Below are 18,488 nucleotides of genomic sequence, written 5' to 3'. Positions count from 1 at the left end.
TGGCAGTCAACCTTTTCTCTTTAATCAAATTCAGCTGATCATACCTGGTCTGACACCATTCAGCCTCAGTCAACTTAGCTTCCATCAAAACACGCAATGATAGGATCTCCACCTCTACGTGGAGCATAGCTTCCATACCATACACAAGAGAGAAAGGGATTGCCCCTATTGAAGTACGGATGGATGTACGATACCCGTGCAAAGAAAATGGAAGCATCTCATGCCAATCCTTATACGTTACAACCATCTTCTGAATAATATTCTTGATGTTCTTGTTTGCAACTTCAATAACCCCATTCATCTTAGGTATGTAGGGAGAAGAATTATGGTGTGCAATCCTGAAGTCTTTACAAATATCTCCCATCATATTGTTATTCAAGTTCGATCCATTATCAGTAATGATCTTACTTGGCACACCATAACGACATATGATCTGATTCTTGATAAACCTCACAACAAATTTCTTGGTTACATTCGCATACGATGTCGCTTCAACCCATTTTATGAAGTAGTCAATAGCCACCAAAATGAAATGATGTCCGTTTGAAGCTTTGGGCTCAATCATGCGAATTATATCGATTCCCCACATGGATAAGGGCCACGAGGAGGAAATGGCATTCAACAGTGTCAGAGGAACATGATTCTTATCTGCATAAATTTGACACTTGTGGCATTTCTTCACAAACTTGCAACAGTCAAATTCCATTGTCAGCCAATAGTAACCTACTCGCAACATTTTCTTTGCCATTGCATGTCCATTGGAATGAGTACCAAAGGAACCTTCATGGGCTTCAGTCATCAATAGGTCTGCTTCATGTCTATCCACGCATCTGAGCAGAACCATATCGAAGTTTCTTTTATACAAAACATCACCATTCAGGTAGAAATTGTCGGCTAATCTTCTCAAAGTCTTCTTATCTTTCAAAGATGCCCCAGACGGGTAAATCTGACTTTGGAGGAAACACTTGATATCATAATACCACGACTTCTCATCTTTGACCTCTTCAACAACAAATACATGAGCTGGCCTATCAAGACGCATCACAGTCAAATTGGGAACCTCATTCCAATACGTTACTACAATCATTGAAGCCAACGTTGCAAGAGCATATGCCATCCGGTTTTCATCTCGAGGTATATGATGAAACTCAACCTTTGTAAATAAAGTTGAAATCCTCCTCGCATAGTCTTTATATGGTATCAAACCGGGTTGATTCGTCTCCCATTCACCTTTGATTTGATTAGAATCAAACAATATCAATACACACAATAACAAGGTGAAGAACAAGACATCAAATAAAGATAGCCACATCCAAGCTTAGCAACTCCATGATCTTCTTCATAATCTCCCATGTATCAGATGAATTTAGAAATAGGCATTATACACAAGTTCAAAGTAACACCTTCATTAAAATCATGTTGCAGATGAACTCAAATGGGATTTCAATACTTGCTTAAGATGAAAGTTCACTTCACAAGCACTTGGTTTCACGAAAGTTGGAATTAGCCAAGTCCTTTAGCATAGGGAGTGTTGCCTAATTCTAAGTCCAATGTCTCAGATCAAAACCAATAGTCCACACAAATCTTTTTTAGAGTTTTTGTTATAATTATGTACATTAAGGTCAAAGGACCACAAACACAAACAAGTATACACAATCACAATATAATCACAAAGTATGGCTCAAGTGAGCAAAGCGAAAATGGCATTAAAATAAATAAGTTAAATGGTATGAATAATGGCAAATGAATAAAGACTTGAATTTAAAGTGCATAAAAGTAAATGGCTTGAAATTAAATGTTAGTTGTTAGTTGATTAGAAGTTAGTATTGCTTTTGCTTTTCAATTGTTTAAGTCATTCTTTGGAGAATACTCAACCCACTATTAACAAGCATGGATCTTTGTACCAAGACATCTTCCAAAGAAAGGAAAAAAGGCCAAGTTTCCACACAATACCATTAAAGAGGGGAGACTTACAATCTCACTTACTAGAATGCTATGTCTTTTTGTGTCAAAATTTAGCTCTATGTTAAGCAATCGTAATTGGACTTATGTAGAAGTCACAACTATTTGAGGCAGGGCAATAGAAATTTTAGTGTTAATGCATGTTAGAGATATGGTATTATGAACCATACTCCTAAAATATACCACATTTAAAAGAAAATGCAAAAGGGGTGGACCTAATCTCATCCATACTTATGTTGATTTTACAATCAACTAGCCTTAGGATATAGAGATATTATAGGTCCATGAAATGAATGGGAAGAGAATGGGATTGAGATGAAGGGGGATGGGAAATGGAATCAACACAAATTGGTCAAAGGAGGACTTTTATCAAATTAAAATCATTCATTCATTTTGGGAGATGAAATGTACATTTCATCAATCCCCTAAATCCAATGATTTTAAATCAACAAAGTCAAATCAACCTTGACAAGTCCCAACAACACAAGTCAAACTCAACAAGTCAATACCAAAAGCTCAACACAATTTATTTTGCAATTAATCAATTAAAATCAATTAAAAAATGCATTAAATTAAATTATGGTTGGTCAAAATCCTAAAACCTCATCAAAATACAAAATAAATGGCCATGAGATTTATCATAGATCAAACAAGATCAAAGGACCTTGGAGAAAAAATTTCATTAATTTTGGAAACTTAAAAGTAATTTTAAACAATTAAAAATATGCACAAAAACAATTAAATCATGAAAAATATTAATAATGATCCAAAAAAATAATTTTAATTCAGAAAATGAAAGAGGAATTTATTAAAAATTTTTTGGTGAAAGTCTCATATTTTTTGGATCAATATTAAAATTATTATGAATTAATGAAAATAAGTCAAATAAAATAAAAAATAGAAAATGCTAAAAAACGTGGACCACTGATCTCCCTCATTAATTGAGGTGGCAGATCAAGTGGATCTCAGCGCGCGTTCCATAATGGACTTTAGTCAAAGCGTTGTACAAGTGGTAATCAAAACTAACATGTGAGATTAAAACAAAATAAGAGGATCCTATGGTCTGAGACATGCCAACGCATCGCCGGAGTTGCAACTCCGGTCTTCTTCTCCGGTGGACCTCACCGGAATGGTCCACCTTCAACCATCACCAAAATAGTAAAGGAGGACATGAACTTAAAGTAAAAATGCCCAGGAGCTCGAATCTGGCCTCAATTTCATTTAACTCCAAGTATATTGAAAGATATAGGGAGTTGAATTTTGAGGTTCATGATCTGACTTGCTTCGATTTGACCTCAAAGCAACTCAATCTTGTTGCCTATATTGGTAGGACTTCAGACAACCAAAAATCAAGAAGAGTTATGGAGAATTGAGTGAGAATCGAAGAAAAGAAAGAAAAAAAGAAAATCACCCCCACTGTAGGTTCAAATGGCCACGATCTTGCTTCCAACTTCACTTAGCCTTGCTCTGGATGCTTGATAAAGTAGAATTGAATCAAAAAGGAAGCAGGACTCTTGGAGATTTGAATCTCAAAATAGTGGAGATTCAAACTCAATTTTCAATGGAAATCCTCAAGGTTATCCTTTGAATGAGAGGGTTTAGGGTCGGGGATTCAAAGCTGGCGCGCAAGTGTCCTCAATTATGAGTGAAAGGGTCTCTATTTATGTCCAAGGCATTGTTATTTGCACACTTGTTTCAAATTTTCAAAAATAACAACTTCACTTTGCATGGGTGCATGGGCGTGTGATAGGCTCATGTAATTATTCAATCAAGTCCAAAATTGTGTACAAACATTGCTGAAGTCATGTTGGCAAGCCATGCATTTGTGTATGGAAGATGCAAGTTCAATCATGTCAAATGGTCATCCAACTTTAAGTCATGCACAAGTCACTCATGCTTTATCCAAATGGGATAAAATTGGAATTTTTGGAAAGGTTAGATCAAGAGGAACAACTTTCATGTTGAACACTTTTTCATTTGAAGCTTGGATCATGATGAATTTTGAGGTGGAAGTTTGGAAAATCAAACATATCAAAAACATTTCTAAGTGTCAAGCCATATGTTCACTTCTTCCATCTTGGCTAACTTTTTCTATGGGCTTCAAATGAGAAACATTCCTACATAAATTTTGTAGCCCTCTCAAAGTCCTTAAAATTGGTCACAAATTTGACCTCATTTGGATTTAGAATGAAGAAGTTATGAATTTTAGAAATTGAGGAAAATCACTCGTTCAATGGCATGGGTCCAAAATGACCTATAATGTCTTCTCATATCACATGCATTTAAAAGTTGAATTTGCTCTTCCTCTAAAAATAAACATTGAAGTAGACATCTTGAATTTAATTTTTCAACTTGAATGGATTTTATCTCATAAAAATTGAGCAAGTTATGGTCTTGGGAAGTTGACCTCCAAATTAGGGTTTAGACAAAATGACATATAATCCTTTGCCATAAAAAATGACTTTCCAAGCCAAACTAGCTCATGGAGGGTCATATATGCATAAGATGATGAAATGTGAAGTATCCCTTGAAATATTTGATCAATGGTTGAAGAAGCTTGTTGAAGAAGTTATATAAGATACCTAGATGAATTAGGGTTTCCAAGGCAAACAAACTCCAAACTCTTGATGATTTCTTGATCAAAACAACATGTGAAGATCATGGGGATCCATATATGATACTTAGGCTATAGTAAACCAATTCTTGATTGAACTCCTTGCATTGAGGGTCTTAAACCCTAGATATGAGCTTGATAGATCAAAGGTGAGCATGTGCACTACCTACAAAAGACTTAAATTATACAATGACATATTTTTAGTATTTTGGTTAGTAAATGATAAGAAAACAAAATATGATACAATTACGTGGTGCTTGATGATGTCTCCCAATGCAAACCCAATGAATGAAGGGTGAGGAGGATGCCAAGATGTGATCCCAATGCTAAAGCATATGATAATAATAGCATGAGTGATCTTAGGGTCAAAATTGGGGTCTCACAGCAGGTTCCTTTTTCGTTCCTCAGTTGGAGCATCTGCATCGTACCTTTCTCTCCTTCGAGAATGGTGTGCAAATGACCTAGGATGGCTATGAGCTTCGGGTGAAATATGTGTTTATCCCCTTTCCTCGGAATAAGGAGAAAGAGTGATGTTCCCCCTACTTCGGTGGATAATGGAGCTCGTGGAGTAACTTCACGTGGCATGGCCGTTCTGGTGGAGATATGCTCTGGTATCCTGACGATACTTTCGTGCCAAGCAACTCATCTTATGTTGTTATTTCTTGGAGGGACATATTGTAAGTTTTCTTCAATTCTCAGGATCCTGTCTGTTAGGAATTGGGAATTCTTCTTGTGCATCAAGTTATACATGTTGTTTTACAGGCGAGTGGCTCCTTGCGTGCCTAGTTTGGCTTGCATCAGTTGGAGACTGAGGATCATCTCTTCTCTACGTACCATATATTGTAAAGGAGGTTGGTTTGAAGGTTCACCTTAATAAGGCAGAGGCAAAGTATAAGAAGCTTGAAAAGCTTGGAATCGTCCCAGGTTGATTCTTGAAGAAGCCATGTCTTGCAGTGTTGGAACGGAGGGAGAAGTTACTAATACTTGACCATCCATCTCTAGTGAAGGAGAATGATCCTTACTAGCTTCAGCAACGACTTTAGCAGATAAAGTTACTTTCAAATTCACAGTAGCTTTGGAGGTTTGTATCATATTATTCGGGAAGAGACCAGTGTTTACGAGGAAAGAATCGAAGATCTAGATATGCAGGGAGAAACAATTGTTCTTCGTAAAATTGGTAAGATTCATATGCTGTTTCCCACATACAATGCCACTGTTTTGCTTAGGAACCAAATTTGATTTACGAAACGATGAGTTGAGGTCTTTGGTTGGTGGAGCAAATTTTTGATGCAGCGGAGAGGGGTGACATTCAAGGTTAGCACTTCAATGCCCAAGTCAGTGAAAGAATAAAGAGTAAAATGAGATTGAGAATGAATTTGAATACCTGAAATGATACACTTTTTCTTTTTTATATAGTGAGCGTGGTTAAAATCGTCCTCGTGATTTGATGTGTGTTGTGGGGTGACTGTTAGATCTAATCAGACGGTGATCGACGCGTCTTGATGGTGAAATCATCTGTTTTTGGAGAAATAAGAAATCACATACCCCATGTGTTTTAACGCTTGACGACACTCTTGAATTTGTCATTTTAGGCTTTATGAAAGACCATAACAAATATCATTTTTTTAATATTAATTTTTAAAATATTTTTATAAATATGTAAGTGTCATGATTTGATCAAATGGACATGTTAAAAAATAACAATTAATTATTAGTGTATGAAAATAAATCTTATTAAAAGATTGTTATGCACGATTGAAAATAAATGAAGTTACATGCTTGCCAATGCTTGTAATAATAAATGGAAACAATATTCCTTTGTTTTGTAGCAGTATCTTGTATATTTCTTTAATCTTAAACTATTAACGTAGATCTGGCCACCTTAGAAAGCCACACAATTAAACAATGTCACTCCTTTTCGTGGGAAAAAAACCTAACAAAAAACAAAAAGGGGTTTGCAATAATGTCCAATCCAAAAGTTGTTCTTATTTTAAAAGGAAGTTTTAAATTTAACCCAATTTAAGTAGTTTTACAAAAAGAAAATTAAAATCATTTATTCAATAATGTTCAATTCTACAAGTTTTTTAAGATCAATTTCCGTTTATATTTATTTTTTTATCAAAAAAACTTCATATTCAAAATAAGCATAAATTTCAATAATTAAAAACAAATAAATAGTTTTTATTTTAGTTTGGATTATTGTAGAATGAAAAGAAAATGGGAAATATTTCTCTGTTGTGTGCTGCTGGGGACCACTGGTGACACGAGAATGCTCGTGCACTAGATGCATTGAAACTGTATCAATTAATTTTTTTATTACATAAAAATAATTGAACAACTTTTTTTAATTAAAAAATTATTGGGAGATAGTGTTGACCCCTTAATAATCCCCACCTACTATTGCATCACACACACTACAGTTCTAATATTCTTAGCCTAACTTTTGAAACCTAAAAAAAATACTATATAAAATATTGAATGAAGATTCGAGTTTTAAGAAAAACTGCAAAGTTTAATTTAGTCTCTTCAAAAAATGAAAATAATTTTAAAAATAAATCAGAACAATTTTGTTCTTACTTTAAATATATTTTGTTTGATTGATAAAAAATATATAGAGAAAAAATATGAAAGAGAAAAGAAGTAAAAAATGATAATCTTTAATAATTTATTAGAAAAGAAAAGAAAAGTAAAAGATGAGAGAAAAGTAAACATATGTATTTATAAAATGACACAGTTATGAAGTAAAATAGGAATAAGATAAGTTATTTTAGAAAAGTTAAATAATAATTTTATTTTAATTAATAAAATAAAATATAAATAACTATAAATAAATAAATAAATAAAACGCAAAATATACCTTGTAATGAATTTGACCTCCCCTGAAAATACACAGGCCTTGATTTTAACATGTGAGGAGTATTTATTTTGTCACTCTTCAATTGAATCTGACACCTCCACAATGAGACTGCTATTATATTTATGCCTTTACTAAAATTTATTTTTGAAATTTTTTATTACGGTTACTTGAAATTTTGAAAAAATGTCAATTATTTTAAAATTTCCGATTAAAAATACGAGCTTTTGAAAAATAAAGTTCTGATAATTTGCAATTTTTTTATATTATCAGAAATTTTTAAATTTTCTATAAACCATATATTTTTTCAAATTTTTCGGTACGTTATAGAACTTTTCAAAATTTCTAATAAAATATATAAAAAAATGCATATCAGACATTTTAAAATAAATTATTAAAAACTTAATCTATTATCGAAAATTTTGGATGAATTGTCAAATTTTATTCGTATTTTTTACTCAATTTTTTTTTAAACAACTTGAAAATTATAAAAATGTGGGTTACCAAATTTTATTATGGGATGGTAGGTTAATTCCTCGTAGTGGAGACATACCGTAGGTTTAATATGTGATAAATTGATTTTTTTTACCAAAATAACACAGTTTTTCAAAAAAAAATTCAAAAAAATTCCGTTTTCAAAAAAAATCTCAAACTACCCCACATTTAGGTGGAGGTGCCAATCCAATTGGCGCCTCCTCTTAAAATTAGAGCGCAAGCGCCAATTGGATTGGCTAGGGCACATGGTGCAGCCAATTCAATTGGCGCCCATGTGTATTTTTCCAAAGGAGGCGCCAATTGGATTGGCACCTCAGTGTATTTTGCAATTGTTTTTTGTTAAACAGTCTACGTGATACGTAATTTCGAAATAGGATCAATTCATATTTAAATTTCCGTTTACACAAAAAAGCCTAATGTTGATGACCGGGATCACCTAACCGACATTCGGTCCCACATCCCCTAGCTACCCGAACCAGTGGCCGTAACCCACATTGATGATTCACCACTGGTGTTTGAGCATCTAAGGGGCCATGAACATCACTACCAACTACAGAAGATGGTCTGTTGAGATAGTCAAACAAATCAACATAGTCTTCAGTATGCATCGAAGGTGTACCGCCATAGCTGAGTTCATGACTCATGCCAGAGTAGTTGGGTTATGTTTGACTCATTAGTGGGTGACCAAGACGGTTGAAGGGAGACATGGGTGTGAATGATGCGTCGAGGATAGGTTGGAAAGATTGTTGGGGTGTTTGGTAGAGATAGGGTTGTTGGAGGTTTCAATTTTGTGAGGTTTGGGCTTCTTGGCTATGGTAGGAGGAGGGATGGTTGGTGTTGAATGATCGTTGATTGTTCTGGCTAACGCCGCTTTGGTAGGGTGATGTGTTGGGTGCGAAGCAATGTTGGGTCTCTGGTTGATGATCAATTTGTTGGTGGTGGTATGAGGTATGCTCTTGGTATTGTGGTTGGGTGTATGGCATATTGTGGTTGGGTGTTGTGTGTATCCAATCTGACAATGTTGTTAGGGGTTAGATGTTGAGGCGTCTGGTGTGTAAGTTTGTTGGCGTGAGTCGTATAGGTACATATCCTCGACGATGAACTGAAAACCAACTGGTCTGTACCAAGCCATATAAGTACGACTTTGTTTTTCTTCATTTGGCATCACTGCGTCAGTAAAGACATAGTCTTGGCGGTGCTTCCATTTGCAACACTCAGATCTTGCGAAACTTTTCCATGGATTGAAGTTCCATTGGTCGTTAACTTTGCGCATATGACATTCTCCTAGGCTTGCTGGGGGATCTAGGATGTGTTGAAGCATACTGAACTGCAACTTCACACGATCACTATTGTGCATCTCCATAGTTGTGAATCTTATTATCGGTGTACATGCAGTCCATACGGCTACGTCTTCTTCGTTGACTTCATGGTCATGATCCAAATTTAGGTATGGACACCAAATGAACTTGTAGGTGTTTAATTGGCTGCATTATATGGTAAAACACAAATGTCTTGACTGATGTCATGACATGCATATGTGACTACATTGTAGTTACTGCAGGACTAGCTAACACAGGATTTATTGAATGTCAAACTGGACGTTGTGACATTCATACCTGTCAACAGATACTAAGGAATAGAACATCAGGAGTTCTGTTAGAACTTAGTATTCACTTGCAGTCTGGTTATCAAGGAAGAACCAGACCTGGCATAAGGCCTACTGATTGAATGTCAAACTGGATGTTGTGACATTCATCATTGACAGCAGCTACTGAAGATTGGGCAGAGTGGTGTTCTGCTATACTTCAGCATTTTACTTAGTTTGTTCTTCAAGAGAATAAAAGAACTAACTTAAGGCCAACTGTGTAAATGTTAAGTTGGACACGTTGACATTTACTAATGTAAGCTGGTACTGTAGTATGGTCATTTTGATCATGTACAGGTCAGCAGATTTGTACAGTCTGTTTTCTGGAAAAACAGACTCAGCATATGGACCTTGATGTCAAGCTGAATGTCGTGACATTCATTCCTGACAGCATATGCTAAATTGTAGGTTGTTCAGTTTTCTGTTACAGCTTTCTCAGGCTATTCTTTAGGAAGTCAACAGCTTAGAGAAAATTCAGGAAATCAACAACCAAGCTATATTCAATGAACCTAACAAATAGCCTATTTGTTAGCAACCTAAATATTGAATTTGTGGGAACTTATGTGACCTAAAATTCAGGAAAATACAGGTGCAAAAGCCCAGGTGCTGCAATATAAAAAGGAAGGCATTCCTCCATTCAGTTTCAGGGATTTTGAGGCGTGAAGATTTAGTGTGTCCATCTTACTTCACTGCTGTATTTTTGTGAGTCTAGAATTAGACGTATCTTGTAAGCCAAGTCATTATCAAGTAGATGATTGCTTTGGCATAGGGTGTTCATTGAGTTGTAAGTGTTGTGTCACTCGAAGCTTTTAAGCGTGAGTGCTGTGTATCTTGGTTTAAGCTGTGAAGCATAACCAAGAGTTGTTTTTGAAGTGTGACTTCAAAGTGTTTTTAATATCACTGAGGTGATTGAGGGGGAGTGAGTAGGAACTCTGATCTTAGATTAAGATTGAAATTGCATTGGGTAGGGATTAAGTGATAAGTTGTAAACGGGTGAGTTTAGCTTTGAATTGATACTACTAATAGTGGATTTCCTCCCTGGCTTGGTAGCCCCCAGATGTAGGTCATGTTGGACTGAACTGGGTGAACAATTACTTGTGTTATTTACTGCACTTACTGTTAAGTTCTGCATAATCCCTGTCTGTGCAGAATTGGATGTCATAACAACCAGTGTGACATCCAAAGTCTGATAACTAGAATTTCAATTGGCATCAGAGCAGGCACCCTGCCTGTGAAGTTCTGGGTGAGATCTAGGGAAGTTACTTTCTAGTACCATGGACAAGGATTTAGGACACTCAAATAGACCACCCATGTTGGATGGCTCTAATTATGATGACTGGAAGTCTCGTATGATAGCCTTCTTAAGGTCTCTAGACAGCAAAGTCTGGAGAGCTGTCAACAAAGGATGGGAACATCCAATGAGGACAGGTGAAGATGGAGTCAGTGTGCAGATTCCTGAAGAAGAGTGGGACAAGGAGCAAGAGGCACTAGCTCTTGGAAATTCCAAGGCCTTGAATGCATTGTTCAATGGAATCAGCAAGAACATCTTCAGACTAGTGCACCATTGTGAACTAGCTAAGGAAGTTTGGGATACCCTCAAGGTAACTCATGAAGGTACTTCCAAGGTGAAGATGTCCAAACTTCAGATGTTGACAACCAAGTTTGAAAATCTGAGGATGAAAGAGGAAGAGACTATTCATGAATTTCACATGAATATTCTTGAAATTGCAAACACCTCTGGTGGACTAGGTGAGAAAATGACTGAAGAGAAACTTGTAAGAAAGATTCTCAGGTCCTTGCCTAAGAGGTTTGCTATGAAGGTCACTGCCATAGAGGAGGCTCAGGACATCAGCAATATGAAGGTAGATGAGCTCATTGGTTCTCTCCAAACCTTTGAAATGGGCTTAGGTGAGTATGCTGAGAAGAAGAAAAGCATAGCCTTTATAACAAATGCTGAAGAGGAGTCAGAAGAAGGATATACAGGAGGTGATGAAAGTATATCAGAAGCCTTAGCCATGCTTGGGAGGCAATTCAACAAGGTCATGAAGAAGATTGATCAAAGAGGTAGACCTAATGTCAAGAACATCCCGTCTGACATTAAGAAAAGATCAACTTATGATGAGAAGTTCAACCATGGGAAGGGAATCCAGTGTCATGGCTGTGAAGGGTATGGACACGTCAGAGCTGAATGCCCTACTTACCTCAAAATGCAAAGTAAGGGGCTAGCTATCACATGGTCTGAAGGAGATTCTGAAAGTGAATCTGAAGGAGAATCAGCCAAACATGTCACTGCACTAACCAGTGTGTGTGTCTCTGAAGATGACACAAGTGCAGATGAGCTGACATTTGATGAACTTTCTGCAGCATACAAGAAGCTGTGTACCACCAGTGCAGATGTGCGTGCACAAGGAGAAAAACAGAAGAAACTCATCAAGGAACTGGAATATGAGAGACAGAAACAAATGTCTGCCATAGAGGGGCTAAATGAGGAGATAGCCCTGCTGACTTCCAAGCTGAACCAGATGACCAAATCCATCAGAATGATGAATAAGGGAACTGACACCTTGGAAGAAATACTAAAGGTGGGACAGCAGTCTGGAACCAAATCTGGGCTAGGATTTGGAAAAAGAGCTGAACATAAACGCCCAAAGGCTAGAGTTCAGAAGTTCAAGCAGATGTCAAAGCCAATGTCTCAACATCGAGGAGCTAGGATGAATGATCTTCAGAAGAGAATATACCAGAATTGGAGGTGTCACCACTGTGGCAGGCTTGGGCATATAAAAGCCTTCTGCTACTGGATTCATGGCTTCCCTAACAGAGCCTCACATGTCAGACCTAAGCATAACACACGTAAGCGATGTGTTCCCATTAAGAAGCAACAATGGTATGCTAGGATAGCACACACTGCCCTAAGGGCCTCTTCCAGAGAAGACTGGTACTTTGACAGTGGATGCTCAAGACATATGACTGGTATGGAAAATCTACTGGTAGACATTCAACCTCACACCACCAGCTATGTGACTTTTGGTGATGGAGCCAAAGGAAAAATAAGAGGTGTGGGCAAACTGGACTGTTCTGGAGTGCCAAAACTGAACAATGTGCTGTTAGTAAGAGGACTAACTGCAAACCTTATAAGCATAAGTCAGCTGTGTGATCAAGGTTTTGATGTTCAGTTTACTAAGGAGCTGTGCATTGTGACAAATGGTGACAATCAGGAAGTTATGAGAGGAACCAGGTCCAAAGACAACTGCTACCTGTGGGAACCTGATCTCTCTAACTTTTCCACAACATGCTCCTCAGCCAAGGAAGAACAGGAGGTGAAGCTGTGGCATAGAAGACTCGGAAATCTCCACTTACGGGGAATGAAGAAGATTATATCCAAGGAAGCAGTCAGAGGAATGCCAAAGCTTCTGATTGATGAAGGAAGAGTCTGTGGAGAATGCCAAGTGGGCAAGCAAACCAAGATGTCACACCCAAAGCTGGGACATTCCACAACCTCCAGAGTTCTGGAACTGCTGCACATGGACCTAATGGGACCTATGCAGGTTGAAAGTCTTGGTGGGAAGAAGTATGCCTACGTGGTGGTTGATGACCATTCCAGATACACGTGGATAAGCTTCATCAGAGAGAAGTCAGATGCATTTGATGTCTTCAAAGATCTGTGCCTAAGACTTCAAAGGGAAAAGGACAGTAGTGTGGTCCGGATTAGAAGTGATCATGGTACTGAATTCAAGAATTCCAAGTTTGATGAGTTCTGCTCGTCTGAAGGAATAAGCCATGAGTTCTCCTCACCTATAACTCCTCAGCAGAATGGAATAGTTGAAATAAAAAATAGAACTATTCAAGAATCTGCCAGAGCAATGATTCATGCAAAGAAGCTCCCTATGCACTTTTGGGCTGAAGCAATGAATACAGCGTGCTATGTTCACAACAGAGTCACCTTGAGAAAAGGAACCTCCTCCACTCTGTATGAAATATGGAAGGGTAGAAAACCCACTGTGAAGTACTTTCATATTTTTGGAAGTAAATGCTACATCCTCACAGATCGTGAACAGAGAAGGAAGCTAGATCCCAAAAGTGATGAAGGCGTATTTCTGGGATACTCCACAAACAGCAGAGCCTATAGAGTGCTCAACTACAGGACCAATGTCCTGATGGAGTCCATAAATGTCATTGTGGATGATAAAGAGGAAGGAACCGATGTCATGGAGGATGTTGAAACATTCCTCGACAGTCAAACTGACAGTCCAGTCAAGTCTGAAGAAGTACAGGAACCTCCTCCTGAATGTGAAGTAGAGGCAACCACCAAAGTGCCATCTATCAGAATTCAGAAAGACCACCCTAAGGATCTCATCATAGGGGATCCCACCAGTGGTGTAACCACCAGGTCAAGAGGAATAAACTCAAATTCCTGCTTTGTTTCCAAGGTTGAACCAAAGAATGTGAAAGAAGCCCTGACAGATGAATACTGGATCAGTGCCATGCAAGAGGAACTCGAGCAGTTCACAAGGCATGAAGTATGGGAGCTGGTTCCAAGACCTGAAGGGTCCAACATCATTGGTACCAAGTGGATCTACAAAAACAAATCTGATGAGAAAGGAGTAATTACTAGAAATAAAGCAAGACTAGTAGCTCAAGGATACACTCAAGTTGAAGGAGTAGACTTTGATGAGACATTTGCTCCTGTGGCTAGACTTGAGTCCATCAGATTGCTATTGGGGGTAGCTTGCATCCTAAAGTTTAAGCTATTCCAAATGGATGTGAAGAGTGCATTCTTGAATGGCTACCTGAATGAAGAAGTCTATGTGGAACAACCCAAAGGGTTCTGTGATCCTAACCAACCTGAGCATGTATACAAGTTGAAGAAAGCCTTGTATGGGTTGAAGCAAGCACCCAGAGCTTGGTATGAAAGGTTAACCGAATTTCTGACCTCAAATGGATACAGAAAGGGTGGCATAGATAAAACCTTGTTTGTGAAGGATGAAGAAGGCAAAATCATGATAGCTCAAATCTATGTTGATGATATAGTCTTTGGTGGAATGTCAGAACAAATGGTTAAAAAATTTGTTCACCAGATGCAGTCTGAGTTTGAAATGAGTCTAGTGGGAGAACTGACCTATTTCCTTGGAATGCAAGTAAACCAAATGGAGGACTCTATGTTTCTCTCCCAAAGCAAGTATGCCAAGAACATAGTCAAGAAGTTTGGTATGGATCATGCCAGGCACAAGAGGACTCCAGCTCCTACTCATCTGAAGTTAACCAAAGATGATGGAGGGCCTAGTGTTGATCAATGCCTGTACAGGAGCATGATAGGTAGTCTGCTGTATCTAACTGCAAGTAGACCTGACATTTCTTATGCAGTTGGAGTATGTGCCAGATACCGAGCAGAGCCCAAGGTGAGTCACTTGAATCAAGTCAAAAGGATTCTCAAGTACATCAATGGGACATGTGACTATGGGATGCTGTACTCACATGGGTCTGAGCCTGTCCTATCTGGGTACTGTGATGCTGATTGGGCTGGAAGTGCTGACGACAGAAAAAGCACATCAGGTGGATGTTTCTTCTTAGGAGAAAACCTCATATCGTGGTTCAGCAAGAAGCAGAACTGTGTCTCTCTGTCCACTGCAGAGGCTGAATACATAGCTGCTGGAAGCAGTTGCTCCCAACTGGTTTGGATGAAACAAATGCTCACTGAGTACAATGTCACTCAAAATGTCATGACATTGTTCTGTGATAATCTCAGTGCCATCAACATCTCCAAGAATCCCATCCAACACAGCAGGACCAAACATATTGACATTAGGCACCACTTCATCAGAGATCTGGTGGAAGACAAGGTGATCACTTTGGAACATGTAGCCACGGATCTTCAACTGGATGACATATTTACAAAGGCTCTGGATGCTACTCAGTTTGAAAACTTAAGGAGCAAACTGGTAATATGTCTCTCTGAGACCTTATAGCAACCACTGATGTTTGGGATAAATTGTTTAATATCTCTGCCTATTAAACAATTTGTACTAGGCTATGATTGGTCAACAGATCATAGCTATGCTGCTTGCAACAAGGGTGTATACAAGAGGGTAAGGAGACACCCTACAGTGAGAAGGCCACTGTACCTGCAGGAGTTCAAGGATGCTGTTCATGCAGGAGTGGTTCTGGATGTCAGAAACAAAATCATGGCATCTGATATGGTGGTACCTACTGTTAAGCAAAAGTGGGTGATCACTTGATCGAAGCTGTGAAGCAAGATCAAGTGGATGTTAACTTGGTTGAAACTGTGAAGTAAAACCAAGTCTGGGGCTCTGTCATTGTGCTCTGATAATGTTGTTGGCTTTGGCAACATTTGTGACAAAAAGGGGGAGTAATAACCATCAATCCCCTGACAAACAGAGTAAGTCTCTACAACAAACTCTCATGACAGATCTGAAGACCCCCCCCCCCCTTCAGCAGATATTGAAGTTTAGGTGCAACTTCTAATATGTGGGTGCTGCTATGTGAAGTTTTTATTTAACTTCCATGTGTGTGAGTGTGCTGCCACTCTGAGTGTTTTTAGCTAGTATTATTTCCTGCTAGGTGAGTGTTTCCGCTGCTATGAACTCTGTTATGGGGATCAAAGTGTTTTAGCCAAAAATTTGCCAAAGGGGGAGTTTGTAGGTGTTTAATTGGCTGCATTATATGGTAAAACACAAATGTCTTGACTGATGTCATGACATGCATATGTGACTACATTGTAGTTACTGCAGGACTAGCTAACACAGGATTTATTGAATGTCAAACTGGACGTTGTGACATTCATACCTGTCAACAGATACTAAGGAATAGAACATCAGGAGTTCTGTTAGAACTTAGTATTCACTTGCAGTCTGGTTATCAAGGAAGAACCAGACCTGGCATAAGGCCTACTGATTGAATGTCAAACTGGATGTTGTGACATTCATCATTGACAGCAGCTACTGAAGATTGGGCAGAGTGGTGTTCTGCTATACTTCAGCATTTTACTTAGTTTGTTCTTCAAGAGAATAAAAGAACTAACTTAAGGCCAACTGTGTAAATGTTAAGTTGGACACGTTGACATTTACTAATGTAAGCTGGTACTGTAGTATGGTCATTTTGATCATGTACAGGTCAGCAGATTTGTACAGTCTGTTTTCTGGAAAAACAGACTCAGCATATGGACCTTGATGTCAAGCTGAATGTCGTGACATTCATTCCTGACAGCATATGCTAAATTGTAGGTTGTTCAGTTTTCTGTTACAGCTTTCTCAGGCTATTCTTTAGGAAGTCAACAGCTTAGAGAAAATTCAGGAAATCAACAACCAAGCTACATTCAATGAACCTAACAAATAGCCTATTTGTTAGCAACCTAAATATTGAATTTGTGGGAACTTATGTGACCTAAAATTCAGGAAAATACAGGTGCAAAAGCCCAGGTGCTGCAATATAAAAAGGAAGGCATTCCTCCATTCAGTTTCAGGGATTTTGAGGCGTGAAGATTTAGTGTGTCCATCTTACTTCACTGCTGTATTTTTGTGAGTCTAGAATTAGACGTATCTTGTAAGCCAAGTCATTATCAAGTAGATGATTGCTTTGGCATAGGGTGTTCATTGAGTTGTAAGTGTTGTGTCACTCGAAGCTTTTAAGCGTGAGTGCTGTGTATCTTGGTTTAAGCTGTGAAGCATAACCAAGAGTTGTTTTTGAAGTGTGACTTCAAAGTGTTTTTAATATCACTGAGGTGATTGAGGGGGAGTGAGTAGGAACTCTGATCTTAGATTAAGATTGAAATTGCATTGGGTAGGGATTAAGTGATAAGTTGTAAACGGGTGAGTTTAGCTTTGAATTGATACTACTAATAGTGGATTTCCTCCCTGGCTTGGTAGCCCCCAGATGTAGGTCATGTTGGACTGAACTGGGTGAACAATTACTTGTGTTATTTACTGCACTTACTGTTAAGTTCTGCATAATCCCTGTCTGTGCAGAATTGGATGTCATAACAACCAGTGTGACATCCAAAGTCTGATAACTAGAATTTCAATTGGCATCAGAGCAGGCACCCTGCCTGTGAAGTTCTGGGTGAGATCTAGGGAAGTTACTTTCTAGTACCATGGACAAGGATTTAGGACACTCAAATAGACCACCCATGTTGGATGGCTCTAATTATGATGACTGGAAGTCTCGTATGATAGCCTTCTTAAGGTCTCTAGACAGCAAAGTCTGGAGAGCTGTCAACAAAGGATGGGAACATCCAATGAGGACAGGTGAAGATGGAGTCAGTGTGCAGATTCCTGAAGAAGAGTGGGACAAGGAGCAAGAGGCACTAGCTCTTGGAAATTCCAAGGCCTTGAATGCATTGTTCAATGGAATCAGCAAGAACATCTTCAGACTAGTGCACCATTGTGAACTAGCTAAGGAAGTTTGGGATACCCTCAAGGTAACTCATGAAGGTACTTCCAAGGTGAAGATGTCCAAACTTCAGATGTTGACAACCAAGTTTGAAAATCTGAGGATGAAAGAGGAAGAGACTATTCATGAATTTCACATGAATATTCTTGAAATTGCAAACACCTCTGGTGGACTAGGTGAGAAAATGACTGAAGAGAAACTTGTAAGAAAGATTCTCAGGTCCTTGCCTAAGAGGTTTGCTATGAAGGTCACTGCCATAGAGGAGGCTCAGGACATCAGCAATATGAAGGTAGATGAGCTCATTGGTTCTCTCCAAACCTTTGAAATGGGCTTAGGTGAGTATGCTGAGAAGAAGAAAAGCATAGCCTTTATAACAAATGCTGAAGAGGAGTCAGAAGAAGGATATACAGGAGGTGATGAAAGTATATCAGAAGCCTTAGCCATGCTTGGGAGGCAATTCAACAAGGTCATGAAGAAGATTGATCAAAGAGGTAGACCTAATGTCAAGAACATCC

The sequence above is a fragment of the Lathyrus oleraceus genome, chromosome 7 (assembly GCF_024323335.1).
Source record: "Lathyrus oleraceus cultivar Zhongwan6 chromosome 7, CAAS_Psat_ZW6_1.0, whole genome shotgun sequence".
Classification (NCBI taxonomy): domain Eukaryota; kingdom Viridiplantae; phylum Streptophyta; class Magnoliopsida; order Fabales; family Fabaceae; genus Lathyrus; species Lathyrus oleraceus.
This window is presented reverse-complemented; position numbering follows the sequence as displayed.